We start from the raw sequence: 18850 nt of genomic DNA on the forward strand, positions 1-18850 counted from the left end.
ATGGAGCGGGAGATCGACAGGCGGATCGGTGCAGCGTCTGCAGTGATGCGGACTCTGTATCGGTCCGTCGTGGTGAAGAAAGAGCTGAGCCAAAAGGCAAAGCTCTCGATTTACCGGTCGATCTACGTTCCAACCCTCACCTATGGTCACGAGCTGTGGGTCGTGACCGAAAGAACAAGATCCCGGATACAAGCGGCCGAAATGAGTTTCCTCCGCAGGGTGTCCGGGCTCTCCCTTAGAGATAGGGTGAGAAGCTCGGTCATCCGGGAGGGACTCAGAGTCGAGCCGCTGCTCCTCCGCGTTGAGAGGAGCCAGCTGAGGTGGCTCGGGCATCTGGTTCGGATGCCTCCTGGACGCCTCCCTGGTGAGGTGTTCCGGGCATGTCCCACTGGCGGGAGGCCCCGGGGACGACCCAGGACACGCTGGAGAGACTATGTCTCTCGGTTGGCCTGGGAACGTCTCGGGATCCCGCCGGAGGAGCTGGTTGAAGTGGCTGGGGAGAGGGAAGTCTGGGTTTCCCTCCTGAAGCTGCTGCCCCCGCGACCCGACCCCGGATAAGCGGAAGAAGATGGATGGATGGATGGATAGTAGTAAGTAAGAATCCGTGGAGTTCACCCTCTGAAAACCTGCCAATTTTGTATTTTCGGTGGTGAAACCCCGGCACTATTTTGCGATGAGGCGCAGTGATCTCCGGTGTGGGCGTAGTGCCATTAGGTCGGTAGTGGTGTGATTTAGGTCACATGAGCCAATCAGGTAGCTGCTGCTTTCTCCTCACCATAGCAACCGCATATCAAAAATGGCGACCACAACGTCGGAGAGCGAAGAAGAGCGAAAGGAGAAAAAAGTTAAAAAGAAAGTGGTGAAAAAACTTCGTTCCCATTCAGGTTTGACCATCGCTTCAGCTGGCCCCGTCCTTCCAGCCATCTGCATCATTTGTAAAAATAAATTTCAAAGTATATTCGTCTGGGATCGGAAGGCACACGGAAGAGGGATCATCTCGCCAAAGCAGAAACATTGTCAGCAGGTATGTGCTACACACACGCGTGCCCATTTCTGTTATTAATGTGACCGATATTTTGTATAGGGCTGAAAATAATTTGTTGCTAGGTTAAGTTTTAAGGCTATAGTTTATTAAAAACGCGAGCTGCTGAATGATTTATCGAGTGAATCCAACAGTTGTTACCAAACTCGAGTTACCTGTGCCCATCAGTCATAATAGAGTCACAGCTACATGCTCCCTTTTCCCCAAACTCTCTCTCATCAACCTCAACAAACACTTTACTTAAATCTGTGATGTGCATATACTGTAAAGAGGTGATGTGACAATAACACTTATAATGTAATTCTTTTTTGTCTAAAGGCGGGTTGCTGCAGGCAGCTGAGATGAAGAAAGACTGTTCCATTCTTCTGCATATTCAAGACAAAAGACTGTCACAATGGAGGTGCAGTTTTGTTTCAGAGATTACACAAGGTTCTTAAAGTCAACAGAAACAGCAACCAGGGACGAACAAATGTGAGTTGTTACATTGCACTATTTCATTGTCACTTTGCTAAAATTACACATTTCAAAAGTAAAGCATTGGTCAGCAATATGTCACTTGTATTCCGTTTACATTTCGAGACAGCATTAATTAGAAAGCATGACTCTGCACATGTTAAGTGAGTGTAGGTGTGTTTCAGACAACCCTATGCTGAGAGCTACAAACTCTTTTGTGAACAAGTAATCCGTCAAAGGATTATAGTTGACAAAGATGTGATGAGAATGGACAAGCTAAGAGGTTTGTGAACAGTGTTAAGAAACACGGGGATCTTGATGCTTCAGACTACAGGTAACGTATAAATCTTCACACTGAAAAACATTGTCTGAAATCTATGGGAAGAGATTTGTCTAAAATCTCACTGTTTCAGAAAAAAATAGTTTGCTGACAAGCTCAATTTAAGTTAAAAATAAATAAATAAATAAAATTGATTCTCTAAAAATGAAAACCAGTTGGTTGTTAATTATTATATGCAAATGTGTTTTTTTGTCTTCTGTATTTATAATTGTTCTTTGACCAAGAAAGTATATAGGCCTATAGGTATATTTTTATTTCTATCCAAATATACGATTATTCACTAGAATTTTCAGTAGGATATCCGAATACCAAAATATTCGATAGCTGCAGCACTAATAATACTAATTTTGAGTTGTGGCACGCCCACACGAGTTATTTTACCACACACCCATGTCAAAACTAGCTTACTGCACACACTGCACCCCAACGTCAAATTTTTGCTAACGTCATAATAATAATAATAATAATAATAATAATAATAACAATAATAATAATAATAATATATATTATAAATTTTGTTGGATCCAAAAGCAACTTACAGAATTATAGTTTCATATGATTGTAATTGTCTTATTTTCAAATGTTTAAATATTTTCTTGATTTGAACAAAATATAATTGTTTAGAATAATCTTGATTTCAATTATTACCAAAATAATTGTGATGATTATTTTTTTCCATAATAGAGCAGCCCTAATGTGATGTGAATATGTGTATCTTGTGCTCATCTTTCCCTTTAATTTTCTATTTCAGGCAGTATATACTGAAACGAAGATTGAGGTGTGATTTCCCCCAGCTGGTTTTTCACACCCCTTTCCAGCAACAACTCTGCAATGGTTTTTGTAGAGACATTATCAACAACTGACAAACTTTTAGACAGGGTACCTCACTCATCAGATACATCAACTACTGAGTCTACTGACGTAAGCCAAGAAAGTGACACTAACACATAGCTGGTAAAACATCAGGTTGTAAAATCACAGGGCATACGAGGACACTTGACAGTGCAGGGCTGTAAAATCTATGTAAAATTTGCCTTTCTGTTTGTTTCATTATCAAGATGTTAACTCTCCATTTTAACACTTTTCAAGCAAAAATAAAAATGTCTGTATTCCATTTTTCCACAACACAGACCTTTGTTAAATTGGTCTGCCAAAAAAAGAGAGCTGTTCCAATGAAGTTCCAAAGGTTTTATTGTGAATGCACATTTGATTTTTATTTTATTTATTTAATTTTTTTTATTAATATTTTTTGAGTGGGGGGCAGGGGTGGGGGGCGGGGGGTATAAATGACATGCTGTGATGACACAATCTGATACTTTAATAAATATTCTATATGTTATAATAATCTGGGCTCTGAATGCATCTATTTTCATCTAGTCCATTTTGCCTTGTTCCAGGTTTGTGGTGCATTGTAGTATTTTTGGCCGATGTATGCTGCTTCTTGTGTACCTTTCATGACGTAATAGGTTGTGAATTGTTTTCATATATGAAACATAAACATAGCTAAATGTAACATCCGTGTGCTGGTTTCACTTCTAGTTGAAGCGCTTTTTTGTTTTTTTGGCACAAATTTAATATATTTAATTATCTAAATTCACATGATTGCACCAAACCACCAATACTTGTTTCTGATGTTAGGTACATGTATTTATAACATCTGGGAATGATTTTCTGTTGCCAAATTTAATGTAAGACGTTTTACAACCAAAAACAGCAGCACAAGATTTTCGTTTTTTGTTATTTACCTAAATATGCATTTCTGGCTTGTGACAAAATTGGGGCAGGAAAACATTGGGTGAACTTTTAACCCAAAGTTCAGAAGGGTATTATCTATCAAAAAATGCATTGAACAAGTAGTGCCCAGACAGTGGAGCGAAACTCATTTTCTAGGCACTTTTTTGGGGTTCACCCCACGGCCTACTTGCGCACTCAGCTCATGAGAGTGCCACCAACACCTTCTCTAAGCCTAATCCTTTTTTTTTTAAAAAATCAGTACATTTATTAGTTTTATAACGCATCAAAACGTAAGAGGGGGGTGAAATTCTTATGTACAACACAATCTTATATACAACAGCCCAAAAACCTAAAATACATAGCTAGACGTACCTTCTTCACGTACGCGCCATATTCCTAACATAATAAAAACATATTTCATACCCGGATACTTTCTAAAAAACTACTAACCTAAGGGTTACAGGGCTATCCATTGAAAGAATCCGAGCTAATAATTAGAAGATATTTCATTCATACATATTCAGATAAAAAAGGCTAACATCAAGATAGAAGACTCTTACAATCAACAGCTTAAAGATTTCAAAAAGTATGATCCCCACAATACATTCCCCCTCCGCCTCCTAAATCAGTTACTGCTTTTTAAAAAAAAAAGAGTTTGCGATTACAAGTCCTTTTCATAAATCAGTTTAAGAAAAACAAACAAAAAGCAGTATATTTATTAGTTTTTTAAATATTAGAAAAACGATAGATGTTAAAACCCGTTTCCACACAGCGCATTCGTATATACAAACCTCATAAACTTAAACAACAACAAAAATACATAGAGACATCCGATAAAAATCGTATAGACACAAATTATAGCACTAGCGGTAACAAAACTAGAAACAGAAAAATAACATTTTATACGTGTGCACATCTGCAGAGGGGCTAAAACAACTTGCGCACTCAGCTCATGAGAGTGCCACCAACACCTTCTCTAAAGGCCTCAGTATGCTTCTGCGACGGGCTCGCACGGGGGGGTTACGGCGTTGCTCCGCTCGTGCGTTTGCCTTCCGACTTGTGCGCAATACACATCGGTGTCTGCTGGAGTTTCACACCAAGTCCCGCTGTCGCTATGGCTGGGCCGCCACAGAGTGGTGATTCCTCTGCATTTTATGACGGATTCAGGAAGTTCAATTTAATTCAGAAACACGAAACAAAGCCGGGGGGAGAGTAAGTTCATCACCGTGGCAATTAATGATTGCCAATTTGCACCGGTGTCGGCCGTAAACTCGCCAAAACACAACAGCCGTGCGCTTAGCGAACACAGTTTTTTTTTTTTTTTTTTTTTTTTTTTTGTTATTGTTGTTTTCCGCCTCTCGTCCCAGGCACATATCCACATGCACAGCCGTGGTCTCCGAGCAGGGATGTCGATTTGCGCCGCCAGTTGCCTTCACGGAAACTATCTGGGCGGGGGGCGGGGAGAGAGAGAGAGAAAAAAAAAAGAAAAAACGCCATCGAACGGACCAATCAGAAGCGAGCTACGCCCCGCCATCTACGGCGTCCAAGGATTGGCGACGTGTGCACGTCAGCCGGCCACGAGCGACGCGGCACTTAAAATTCATGAGCGCCGTAGATCATGTGATCGACGGCGGTTCATCGACGCGAGAGCAAACGTGGAGGCATAAATTAGGCTTAAGCCTAATCCTTTTAAAAAAAAAAATCAGTACATTTATTAGTTTTATAACGCATCAAAAACGTAAGAGGGGGTAAAATTCTTATGTACAACGCAATCTTATATACAACAGCTCAAAAACAAAATACATAGCTAGACGTACAACAAAAACGTGAGAGAGGGTAACCTTTTTTTTTTTTTTTTTTTTTTTTTTTTTAAGAGCTCAGAATTGTTCATTCGGTAGTCTTACCGATTCAACGTCTTATCATCATTGCTCTTTTTTTTTTTTTTTGTGTGTGTGTGTGCGTGCGTTTGCGTGTGTGCGTGTGCGTGCGTGCGTGCGTGTGCGTGCAAATACGTATAAATTTATACTCATTAATTCACCTAAAGCCTTATAAATATCCCATTACCCTTCGCCTTAACCAGGTACTTCAGAATCTTGCCAGAGTCGTGAAGTTTAAATGGTCAGGAGACCAGAGAAAAGGTCAGAAAAAAATAAAGAGAAAAGAAAGATAAATCAAAGTGAAATCCAGCACCGACCAAAAACTTCCTGCCTTCCCCATGATTACAAAATCAAAGTCTTACGCCAACCCCGGAAGCCTCTAAATTCCAGCAAATTTAGCGAGATCTCAAGAGACCAGAGGAAAAACTAAAGAGAGGAAGGAGGGAAGCATCGATAAGGCAAAGTGAGATCCACAGACCCAGCACCCACTGATTCAAGGGGCTGTGGGAGGGAGAGGCTACTTCTGTTGAGTTTCAGTAGATGCTGGTGCGACGGATCTGGCATGCATAAGGACCACCACCAAAGAAAGAAGCCGTCAACCGCGGTCCAGCAAAGCGAGCACCGCCCCCCCCCCGAAATCCCCAGGCCGCGGCAGCACCAAGGCCACCCCCAAGCCACCCGAGCGGACACCGGTCGGCGAGCCGACCCAGACGCCCGGAACACCCCCGCCCCAGCCCCGGCCCACATCCCCGAGCCCAAGGCCGCAGAACGAGGCCCAGCGCCCCACCGGTCCCCAGCGCCCCACCGGTCCCCAGCCCCCATCCCCCCACGACCCCCCCGCACCCCACCCAAACCCGCCACCCGCCATGACCCAGGCCCCACCACCCCCGGCCCCCAAACCCCCGAACACACCCCGACCCCCAACACCCAACCCCCCACCCACCCATACCTCCACCCCCCCAAACAAGCCGCCCCGCCCACCCCCCGACGAGCGCGGCAAAATATGCTATTTAAGCTCAATGCAGGAAGTGTTTCGGTTTGGTCCAGTGTTCATTGTCCCACGACCCCGCAGAATGCGGGCGAGCGTCCACGGCACGGCACCACGCGCCGGCACCAACAACCGCGAAGACAAAAGAGTCCGGGCGAGGGGTAAGCAGTTCATGCAGATATCCACTACGGGAATACGTGTAGGCTGTGTGGAAAACAGTTTAGGCGGAGCTCGTCTCTGCGGAACGAGGGGCAAGCTGCGCGCGCTCACGTAGGCTGCTCCTCTCAGCTAGACGGCAGCGTGTCCCGTCGGAGAGTGACGGACAGTTACTGGCGCCCCGTCACATTATCCCCCTCCTCCCCGAGGTTGACGATGTGCGGCAACCTTGACAGATAAACCGCCACCACGTTGCTCTTGCCCGACCGATGTCGGACCTGGAATCGGAACGGCTGCAGGGAGAGGTACCAGCGGGTGAGACGGCTGTTGTGATCCTTCATGGAATTAATCCACGTAAGAGCACGATGATCTGTCTCCAAGTCGAACTCTCTCCCCAGCAGGTAATATCTCAAGCTCTCCAGAGCCCATTTGATGGCCAGGCCCTCCTTCTCCACAGTGGAGTACCTGGTTTCACGTGGCAGCAGCTTGCGACTTAGGTACATCACCGGCTGCTCCTCCCCCGGAGTACCTTGGGCCAAGACTGCCCCAAGTCCCACTGCTGAGGCGTCAGTCTGCACCAGGAACCGCTGGTCGAAGTCAGGACTCCTCAGCACCGGAGAGGAACACAGACAGGCTATGAGGGTTTGGAATGCAGTCTCACATACCTCATTCCAGGACACAGGATTCCTCTGGTCTTTTGCTGTCAGCGCTGTTAGAGGAGCGGCGATCGTGGCAAACCGTGGGACAAACCTCCTGTACCAGCCGGCCAAGCCCAAGAAGGACCTCACCTCCTTCTTCGTGCGAGGCCGTGGACAGTTGCGGATGGCCTCGACCTTATCCAACTGTGGTCGAATCTCGCCTCGTCCAAGCCGGTAGCCAAGGTATCGTGCCTCCTCTCGCGCCCACTGACACTTGGCAGGATTCAGTGTCAGGCCCGCCTTCTGGATCTGACCTAGCACTCGTCCCAGATGCTGCAGATGTTGCTCCCAGGTTTCACTGAAGATGACCACATCATCCAGGTAGGCAGCACTGCAGTCCTCACATCCCTGCAGGACACGGTCCATCAGCCTCTGGAACCTGGCAGGTGCTCCATGGAGACCAAAGGGCATCACTGTGAACTGGAAGAGGCCAGCAGGAGTCCGAAATGCTGTGTAGGGGCGACTGGAGGCATCCAGAGGTACCTGCCAATAGCCCTTGCAGAGGTCCAGTGTAGTGATGAATCTGGCCCGCCCAATCTTTTCCAGCAAATCGTCGATACGGGGCATCGGGTAAGCATCAAACTCCGACATGGCGTTGAGCTTCCGGAAGTCGATGCAGATGCGGAGTGACCCGTCTTTCTTCACCACAATGACCACTGGGCTGCACCACTCTGACTCTGATGGTTCGATCACCCCCAGGCGCTGCATCTCCTCCACTTCTTTGAGCAGTTTCGCCACCAGATGTTGGGGCACCCGGTAGGCCCTTTGGCGGATCGGCCCCTTGTCCTTCAGGCGGATGATATGTTCCCCAAGAGCAGTCTTTCCCGGGTTTGCAGCAAACAGTTTGGAGACTTGCTTGAATACCTGGCTCAACTGGCCGGACTGGACCGCAGGGAGATGGTCAAGTGCAGGCTCGGCTGACAGGTGGAGGTCAGCTGACGTGTACTCCTCCTCCACGTCACTATCCACCTCCATCACCAGCAGGGATGGCACCGGAACCTGGACTGGAGCCTCCTTCCACTCCTTCAGCAGGTTGACATGGTAGGTCTGCTTCTTCTTTTTTTTGTCCGGGTGGTGGATCTCGTACGTCACAGGGCCCATCTTCTTGAGGACCGTGTACGGACCCTGCCACTTAGCAAGCAGTTTGCTGGTGGAGGTTGGCAGCAGAAGCAGGACCTTCTGGCCGGGTTGGAAGTGGCGGTGCCTGGCTTGCTGATCATACCAGGCCTTCTGTGTCTGCTGGGCCTCGCGCAGGTTGACCTCGGCGTCGCATTGGTACTTGGCCAGCCGATCCCTCATCTCCAATACAAACTGGACGATGCTGCGGTCGCTCGTGCCAGTTGCAGGAGTCCCCCAGGTTTTCCGAAGAAGGTCCAATGGGCCCTGGACCTCCCAGCCATAAAGCAGCTCAAAGGGGGAGAATCCGGTGGATGCTTGAGGGACCTCCCGGTAGGCGAAAAGCAGGAAGGGCAGCCACTGGTCCCAGTCTCGTCCATTGTCGGCCACGAATTTCTGCAGCATCTTTTTCAGGGTTTGGTTGAAGCGCTCGACCAAGCCATCCGTCTGAGGGTGGTACGGAGTGGTCTTGACCGCTGAAATCCCGAACTGTTTATGGAAGAGCTGCAGGAGCCTGGAGGTGAAGTTGGTCCCTTGGTCTGTAATAATCTCATCCGGAACACCAACTCTGGAAAAGAGCTGGACAAGACACCGCAGCACAGCCGGGGCAGTCACAGTGCGCAATGGAAAAGCCTCAGGGTAACGGGTAGCATAATCACATATCACTAACATATACTGGTGCCCTCTACTACTTTGTACCAAATGCCCCACAATGTCCATGGCTATACGCCTGAATGGCGTGGAGATTACTGGCAGAGGTTGAAGGTAGGCCCGGTCTGACTGGCGTACATAACACGTTTTCTGGCAAATAGGACAGGTCTTACAGAACGATTGAACATCCGCATACATGGAAGGCCAAAAGAATCTGGAGGATATGCGCAAAAAAGTTTTGTTGCGACCAAGATGACCTGCCCAAGGCAAGGTATGTGCCCGGCGCAGTATCAGTGGTCGACATGAGACTGGTACCACAAGCCGCTTACTCTCATTCGCTACGGCATACAGTACATCATTGTCAATTACAAAGCTTTCTTTATCCCCCTGCGCCATATCCAGCGCCCCAACCACTTTGGCAAATAATGGTTTCAGAGTTATATCCTCCCTTTGTAGGACCCCAATGTCCACTGGCACCTCCCACCTGTCCTTGGTATGTCCATCCTTGTAGTCCGGCATTGGGGATTGCAGCCCCTTTTCAAAGCGCCGCTGGCGGCGCGACTTTCTTAGCCCCTTTGTGCCCCCTTCAAACAGACTACTGTCCAGTGTAGCAAAATAGTCTGGATCCATCACACTGGCTTTGCCCGGGACTGACGGCAGCCCCGCTCTGGCTCGGCTACGCGTAATTACATACCCCGATAAACCCCTACCACATTCACTGTCTTTGGGTCCTGATCCCAGCAACACCTCCAGGAAAACTGGTAAGTCCCACCCCAGAATGGCTGCCACAGGCAGCTTTTCCACCACTCCTACATTCAATAAATAGGGTTGCTCATCCACAACCACAGTCAGTTCAGCAGTAGGGTAGGAGTGACTGTCGCCATGCACACACAAAATATCTTCCAGTTTGTTATAATCCACACTGCTTATTGGAACGAGGTCCCTTCGGACTAACGTCAAGAAACTACCCGAGTCCACCAGAGCAGTCACCGGTTCCCCGTTAATCGCAATGTCTTTAAACCGCTGCCGCCCCCCCACAGCGATTACAGTCTCCGACCTGGGAGTGTAACATGCCCCGCTAATCTTAGCTTTTCGAATAGGGCACAGAGAAGCTTTATGTCCGGCTTGTTGGCAATAGAAACAGATGAGCTCCTTACCAGGACTCTGCTGGCGAGGTGCAGGGCAAGTTTCTCCATGCTGATAAGTGCTGGTTCGGGCTGCTGGTCTGAGTTGCATAGAAGACTGACGATTCGGGCCACCTTGATACTCCATCGGGCCTCCTCTCCGGGCATTGAGGTACTGAAGAGCTAGCTTAGCCGCCATTAACCCGTCGGTCGGCTCATGCTCCTTCACCCAGGTGCAGATGTCTGCCGGGAAGACACGCAGAAGCTGCTCCAAGATGACCTGGTCGCCGATCTGCTCCTTGGTGTGCTGCCCCGGTCGAATCCACCGCCTGTAGAGACCCTTTAACCGGTGGTACGTCTCAGTTGGGTTCTCTCCCGGTGGAACAGTCATGGACCGGAACAGCCGTCGATAAGTCTCCGGTGAGACATCAAACTTTATCAGTAAGGCTGCCTTCAGGTCGGTGTACGAATGAGCCCTCTCCTCATCCATGGCTGTGTACGCCTCAAGTGCCTTTCCCATCAGGAGTGGCACTAGGCGACACGCCCACTCAACCTCTGGCCAGCCCCAGGTTTTGGCAATGCGCTCAAAGCGAAGCAGGTAGTTTTCAATGTCATCGCCTGCCATGAACTGTGGAATTTTTGGGTCTCCAAAAGTTCTGTAGTCAGGCCCGGCCAGCTCTGGTCTGTGGCTCACCCTTGAGAGTGGCGCCTCTGCAGGAGAACTATGACGTGGCTGAGGCGCTGGTGTCGGCAAGTTTAGCCTGACGCTGGAATCCTCACCCGGAAATGTGTCCCGGGATGGTACTGTGCTGGGTGCTACCGGGACCCACTCCGCCCCTCGTGGACCAACATGCTGGGCTGGCCAGGAAGCTGGGAACCCTCTGAGCTCTGCCAGGAAACCCTCCTCTCTTTTCTGCTGGCCCTCCAGAAAAGTCCTCATGGCTGCCACCAGCTCCTGTTCTGCACTTGGTCCTCTCAGAGCTGCCTGGACAGCTGGATCCGCAGCGCCTCCATCCTCGTCCTCCCATTTTAGCGGGCGACCTCGGGAACTCCTCCCTGCGGCCCGTCCTCGTCCTCGTCCTCTTCGACTGGCCATCCCACCACTGCCACCAAATGTCACGGGTTCGTTTTAAGAAGGGGAAAAATGATGGCGCAGTCGAAAAAATTCAGTGAGTGGGTTCTTTTTATTTACCCCAGCACAGCATCCAAAAAGGTGAACAAATATTTACAGTGCAAGTCCAGTGCAGACAAAACAATTTCAAAAATATTTACAACTTCTTTTTGGCCATTTCCACAACTTACTGTTGACAGCTCTGCCCTCACTATCGGACCTCTCCCGACAAATAACTTCCGACTCCCTTAAATACCCTATAGCCCCTCCCCCAGGACAAACCATTTAGAAATTAAACAAAAAGTAACAAAAAGCAGCTAAACCGTGTGTAAATGGACAATATCTACAACATATATTCCTAAAAAAAAAATCCCCCCGTTCACTACCCGTAATTTCCTCCCTCAAACAGAAAGCAATTCGCCTAATAAATCTACTACTATAATGGTTCATTCCAAAGTCAGGTGACAGCTGAAGCGCGGCAAAATATGCTATTTAAGCTCAATGCAGGAAGTGTTTCGGTTTGGTCCAGTGTTCATTGTCCCACGACCCCGCAGAATGCGGGCGAGCGTCCACGGCACGGCACCACGCGCCGGCGCAGAGCGCGCCCCCCCCCCAGCACCAACAACCGCGAAGACAAAAGAGTCCGGGCGAGGGGTAAGCAGTTCATGCAGATATCCACTACGGGAATACGTGTAGGCTGTGTGGAAAACAGTTTAGGCGGAGCTCGTCTCTGCGGAACGAGGGGCAAGCTGCGCGCGCTCACGTAGGCTGCTCCTCACAGCTAGACGGCAGCGTGTCCCGTCGGAGAGTGACGGACAGTTACTGGCGCCCCGTCACATAGTGACACCTAACCCTGTTACTGAGTCCGCCAGCTCGCCGACTGACGAGCTCTACCCTTACACCGTGAATGTGGCCCCCACCCAGTGTATATACAAGTGTGTGCGTGTGGTGCATTAAAATTGGGAGCAGGTGAGTCGGAGCAGAGGGAAAAAATTTCCCCTACTCCGACACACCCGCATCCCCCCCAAAAAATGAATATGTATATGTGTGGTGCATTAAAAAAGGAAATGGAGGGACAAAGTGGTGGGGCAGGGACACAGATGGGGGGGACCACAGCGCTGCCAGGCACTGCAGTCCATCCCCTCTGATGGCTCCCCGCCCCAACTCACCCCTCCCCTTGGACATGAAGTGCATTAAAATTGGAGGGGAGTTGAAGGGTGAAGACGGTGTTTCCACCCTTCCCCACCCCACCAAGAAATGTGTTGTGTGCCCTATGTGTATATTTACAAAGTGTATAGTGCAAAACTAGTGAAGTGAGTAAGAGGAGCGACCAGCGGGGCCTCACCCAACCCAGCGGGTGTAGGTGGCACGCCCGCCCCCCAGCACCCCCCCAGCCCCACCCGCCCCCACCCCACCCATCTGGCACCACAATAGGCGGGCCGCCAGCGCAGCAGGGCTACTGGACAGCCCACCGGCCACCGGAGCCCGGGACCGGGAGGCAGAGGAGGATGGTCGGGAGGAGGCGAGGAGGGAGAGGCGACGGGGGGAGGAAGGGGGAGGGGAGAGGGAGCCACGGGGCACACCAGAGGCCCACCCGCCCCGAACCGCGCCGCCGGGCACGGAGCAGCGGACCGCGCCGGGACGGCACCGCCCCGGGCACCAGGGAAAGCACCCCAACACCGCACCCCACAGGGGGCCCAGGGAGCGGCCAAGACGCAACCGCTACCGAGCAGACAACGGGGGGGGGCAGAACCACCCCCGCCCGACCACGGGGGACGGCGTCAAGAAAATTAACTAATTAGCATGCAGTAACACCAAGTGTTGATGCTTAGTGCCCACTAGAAATAAATCTTAAGGAGTTAGTGAGTAAAGTGTCGTATAGTGTGGTATGCTTGAGCCCACTAGCAGCAACTAGGTTCCTGACTATATAAAAATGAAAACAATCAGATACAAAATACCAAATACAGAAGCAGCGAAAACAGAAGTTGTAACGATGTGGTGGCTCTCGTTAACAGGCAGAATCTTGGCAGGATTAAGTTGCCAAATTAAGATTAAAATATTCTATGTACATAGACCATATTTGTTTAAATCTTGATACTTGATTTTTATTTAAGGCAGAGATTTTTTCCATTGAGATATAATTTATTAGTAAGTTTAACCAGTGGTCGATATTCAGAGATTGTTTATTTTTCCAATTGACAAGGATTATTTTTTTAGCAATAGTAAGGGCTATAAATATAGATTGGGATTGTTTACATGGTAGCTCAGTTATTGTTAAGTCACCTAGTAAACACAATCTTGGAGATAAAGGAAGCCTACAGTTTAATATATCAGCGAGCTTTTCCAAGATTTTAGTCCAGAAATGCATCACTGGAGTACATGACCATAAAGCATGAAGATAAGTATCGGCAGTGTTTTGTGAGCACTGGAGACAAATGTCGGAGTCAGAGAGTCCCATTTTTTTCATCATATATTGTGTAATATATGTTCTATGAAGTATCTTATATTGGATAAGTTGCAAATTTGTCTGTTTGGTCATTTTAAATACATTTTCACAGATTTGGGTCCAAAAGTCTGGTTCCGGAACTATAGACAAGTCTTTTTCCCATTTTAAAGTCGGTAAATACGTTTTATTTGTGTATAAAAATAACTTATATATTTTTGATATTTTCTTTATTGTTGTTGGAGAAAGCTTTATAATATCTTTAGCTAAGACAGGCAGTTGGAGCGTATCCTGAAGTGTTGGGATTTGTTTCTTAACCATATTTTTAACTTGCAGATAATGTAAGAAATTTCCATTTTTTATTTCATATTTCTGGACCAAGTTTGTATACGATATAAACTTATTATCTGAGAAAAGATGATGAAGGTGTGTAATTCCTTTCTGCTCCCATAAGCTTAAATGGAACGACTGATTATTAAGTTGAAAGTCGGGGTTATGCCAAATGGGAGAGAGCCCACAGGGCGCCAATTGGGAATTTGTAATTTCTAATGCCTTCCACCAGGCAGTCAGGGTGGCGGCTATCATTGGGTTTTTAAAACAATTATGTCGTTTTATTGATTTTGTAATAAAGAGTAAATCTAACAGTCTAAGATTATTACAATCCTTCTGCTCCAATTCCAACCAACAGTTAGTATCTCTGTTGGGTTGTGTCCATAGCACAAGATATTGTAGTTGATTAGCTATATAATAGTACATAAAGTTTGGTGCCTCTAAACCTCCTTTAGATTTACTTTCCTGAAGAGTAGATAGACTAATTTTGGCTTTTTTTTTATTCCAATAGAATTTTATGATAGCAGAGTCCAGCGATTGGAACCAGTTAGACGTAGGTTTAAATGGAATCATTGAAAATAAATAATTAATCTTTGGTAAAACTTTCATTTTTATAGTAGCTATCCGTCCTATTAAAGAGATCGGAAGATTATTCCAGCGCTCCAGATCACTACGGATACTATCCAATAATGGTAAAATTTAAAGAAGTTAATTCAGTTAACTTTGGTGAAATTTTAACACCTAAGTATTTTAAATTACCTGTAGGAAAGGAGTAGTGTGGATCCTGACTTGTAGGATTCCATTAATTTTCTGTAATAGGTAATAATGTTGATTTTGTCCAGTTAATAGAGTAATCTGATAAGTGAGAGAATTTAGTTATTAAGTTAAATGCTTCCCCTAGCGAGATAGCAGGTTCTTCTAAATAGAGTAGTATATCATCGGCATATAGATTAATTTTATGTTCTATTGGATTCCTTGGATCTGTCTATCCTGACGTATAGCTAATGCAAGCGGCTCAATAAATATAGCAAATAATAAAGGAGACATTGGGCACCCTTGTCTTGTTCCCCTTTGTAGAGTAAAACTCTGTGATGTAATCCCATTAGTAGTAACTGTAGCTTTAGGAGAATCATATAATATTGAGACCCATTGAATGAATGACTCCCCGAAGCCGAATTTATTTAAGACAGCAAAGAGGAAGGACCAGTTAACTTTATCGAAGGCTTTTTCTGCATCCAGCGAAATAACAACTGCCTTTTTATCATACCGCTGTGACGTACTAATCAAGTTAAAGAGCCTCCTAATATTATTAGTAGAATGACGACCTTTAATAAAACCTGTTTGATCGCTATGAATAATTGTCGAGATTACTGTTTCTAGTCGAGATGCCAAGGCCTTAGCGATAATTTTAATATCGGTATTAATTAGTGATATCGGTCGGTAACTTGACAGGAGGGTGGGGTCTTTTTCTGGCTTTAATAAAAGTTTAATTGCTGCTATATTCATATCTTGACGTATATCACCCTTACTTTTAATTTCAGTTACTACTCTTAGAAATAATGGAGCAAACATTAACCAGAAATGTTTAAAAAATATAGCCGGATAGCCATCTGGACCAGGTGAGAGGGTAACCTTATGATGTCAAAGACCGCCTACAGCTTGTTTTCTCAGGTTGGGTGGGGCTGGTGTTTTGTAGACCGGAATTTCTCAGAGAGGGGAGAATGGAGGAAAACTCCAATTCGGTCATGTATTTGGTGAGGTAAGAGCATTTTAATACAGCTAAAAGCTCCGAAAATTTAATTTTTCATGTTGGTAACCCTTTAGTATTTTATTTACAAGCTCGTAAATATTCTCAGTGGTACATTTGTAGAAAATGTATATCCCCAAAGCAGGTTTACAACTAGAACGTGAGCAACGCCTCGCCGTGAGGTTCCTCTTTTGTTTTGTAGGAATTATTTGTAGCAGACGGTAGAACTATGGGGGGGGTCTTGCAAAGTGGGAAGAGCGCTTCCTCCGCGACTTCAAAGCTGGTGGGTGGGGGGGTGTAGAGGGGTCACCGGAAGCACATATACAATGGGGAGGGTGTTGGGGTGACCGGAAACATATGTTCACAGGCGGGGTGGGAGGAGGGGGGTCCTGAAAACATATGTTCGTTGGGGGGGGGGGGGGGGGGGGGGGGGGGTCAGAAGGGTGGGTGGGGGTTCCGGATAAACAGGTCATCAATCAAATTTTGACATTTGCTGTCCTCGGCTTCTGATTGGCTAGGGTTGTGAGGGGAAGGGAGGGGGGACCGGATAACATATGTTTGTTGAGGGGGTGCAGGATGTCATCAATCAATTTTGACATTTGCTGTTCTGACGCCTGATTGGCTAGGGTTGTGAGGGGAAGGGAGGGGGGACCGGATAACATATGTTTGTTGAGGGGTGCAGGATGTCATCAATCAATTTTGCCATTTGCTGTTCTGACGCCTGATTGGCTAGGGTTGTGGTGAGGGGGCGGGGGTTAATTCAAAATAACGGGTTCTGATTGGTTGGGGGGCGGGGTACCTGTCAAATTTTGACAGGTGGTCCCCCCGCTTCTGATTGGTTAGGGGGAGGTACTTAATTCAAAATAACGGCTTCTGATTGGCTAAGAAGGCGGAAGTGGGCGGGGCGTAATTCAAAATAACGGCTTCTGATTGGCTAAGAAGGCGGAAGGGGGCGGGGCTTAATTCAAAATAACGGCTTCTGATTGGTTTTATGGGGGCCATAAATCAGTTTTTGACGTTTGCTGGCCTTTAATAATATATAATGTGCGGTGTCTAGGTTCTCAACACCCTGATCTGCTCTTACTCTAAAAAGAAAAAACATACATTAGGCAAAGGTAATTTATAACTTAAGTTAATAATACATATATATATAAGGGATATACTTATACGTTATTACAAAATGAGTTGCTTTGTGACCAGGTATATTACCGTGATGGTAAGCCATGAAGCTGGATTGCTCTCATGAAGAATGAGAGAGCAGTTGATGATCTGTTATTTGTCGCAGCATCCAAGTACAAGATCTGCAATTTATGACAGAAAATTGTACATAAACTTTAAGTCCTGTACTACACTTAAATCAGACCCGTCACCAGAAAGAAATTGTAGGGGGGGCATTACCTTTTTTTGGGGGGGCACACTTTATCAACCTAAATCTAATGTTCATCAGGTTGAACAGCGGCATTGTGACAACTGCAAAAGTGTTCAGATATATTTTCTGTCACTTAAAAGCGGCAGTTCGTTCTGAAATCTAAAAGACAAACTGAAAAAAAAATGTGTAGTTCATTTTGCATTTATTCAACTCAAAAGTTCATGTGAAACAAATCCACTCGTCACTTCTGTAAACAATTATGTCCGAATGAATGACCGCAACCCAGCCCCTTCTATCTGGAATTGGCTAGCAGTTGCCTTCATTTGCGTGTTGGATTAGGGCTGTACGATATGGACAAAATTTCCTTTCATTTTTGCCAGACATCTCTATTCTTTGATCTTTGACTCAGCATGAGACTTCACATCATTTAATTTTTTTTATGGTGCCTTCTGTATTTTGTTATTTTATTTCTATACTTATACAGATTTTTTTTTTTTTTTAGTATTTTATTTGCGTGTATACTTATCTGCTTATATTTACTCTAATTAATTTTATTTTGTGTTATTTTATTTTACTTGTGTCTACTAAAAGACTAATTTCTATTCCATGCACAGCACTCTGTATGCAGCAATGGCTGTTTTAAAGTGATTTAGAAATAAGGTTGAGTTATGTCGATGATATACAGAAACAACATATGGGTTCAGTGAAAAACTAAGCAGAATATCAATCCAAAAAGAATGTGTAAAGTGCTGTTTTTTTAATTAGAACTTAGTGACAGTCATCAACATGAACAAACTTGGCAATAAAAAAAAAGAGAATTCAACTCACATTGTACTGCAACTGCTTTAGTGATAAATAATTTTATGCTCCATAGTTGTTGTTGTGTATGTGTGACTGCTTGGGTCTGTTAACAGCATACTGTGTATTGCTACAATTCATCCGTGCTGTGTGGCTTGACTAATTAAAATAAAAGTTTGACACTCACTTGTAAACGTAACCAGTGGACTCAGGATTCCCATTGATGTCAACTGTGTCATCCTGGATCTAGGTTTGGCATTTGGTGGCTTCCATTAAAGCGGCACGACTTGCTCACTGCTCAGTCTTTGTCCCAGCGCCAGCCGGCAAATGCGCACTATCTACCCGGAAGTAGATTTGGCTAAGGCACGTCTGCAGAGCGCGCGTCTCCCCCCACCCCACCCCATCCCTCCTGATCCTGATTGTCATTGGCTCGCTTAGTTGTCAATCACAGCCAAACTTGAAAGGAGGTATGTGGTTGGCTGGCACGCCATGCTTTACTTGAAACAGAAGGCGCAAGTTTACGTGACTGATAGGACGAATAGTTGGTGAGTCATCTTGCTAGGGCGGGCACGGCTGACTGACAGGGCGGGCACGGACCCCCAAGGCCCGCCCATGGCGACGGGACCGACTTAAATGTCTACTGTTTTGAGCTCTCAGTGTAGTGAATTATGCAGTCACTTATCCCCACCAGGGGTTAGTAAAACAAAACAAATTACTTTTTTGTGACATACCATTACCCAACTTTTATTCACATTAAAAACTTTCAGCAAGGGGTTAAGACTCTGAACATATCCTTACCTTCCTTGAGTAACCATCGACTCCACCAAACACCACAATGTTATACCTGGGGAAAAGAAGGGGGTTAATAAAATA

The 18850-nt window shown here is 46.3% G+C and overlaps 2 long non-coding RNA genes across 3 annotated transcripts in view; one reads left to right on the forward strand and one right to left on the reverse strand.

Moving 5' to 3' along the window:
* The first annotated feature begins 600 nt into the window (after positions 1-600).
* Positions 601-2864, forward strand: LOC144005925 (uncharacterized). 2 transcript variants are annotated; one of them, XR_013279695.1, is made up of 3 exons: positions 601-1024; positions 1361-1829; positions 2587-2864. It is a non-coding gene; the product is annotated as an uncharacterized LOC144005925 (long non-coding RNA). The 2 variants fall into 2 exon arrangements; XR_013279688.1 differs by lacking the exon at positions 2587-2864 and having other exon boundaries at positions 1361-1513; positions 1681-2301.
* A 14161-nt stretch (positions 2865-17025) lies between these two features.
* LOC144005931 (uncharacterized) overlaps positions 17026-18850 on the reverse strand; it is a 45519-nt gene continuing 43694 nt past the window's right edge. Inside the window, exon 3 of the long non-coding RNA XR_013279696.1 lies at positions 17026-18821. This is a non-coding gene — a long non-coding RNA (uncharacterized LOC144005931). The remainder of the gene's footprint in view (positions 18822-18850) is intronic.

This window comes from Festucalex cinctus, chromosome 1, assembly GCF_051991245.1.
Source record: "Festucalex cinctus isolate MCC-2025b chromosome 1, RoL_Fcin_1.0, whole genome shotgun sequence".
NCBI classification, from domain to species: domain Eukaryota; kingdom Metazoa; phylum Chordata; class Actinopteri; order Syngnathiformes; family Syngnathidae; genus Festucalex; species Festucalex cinctus.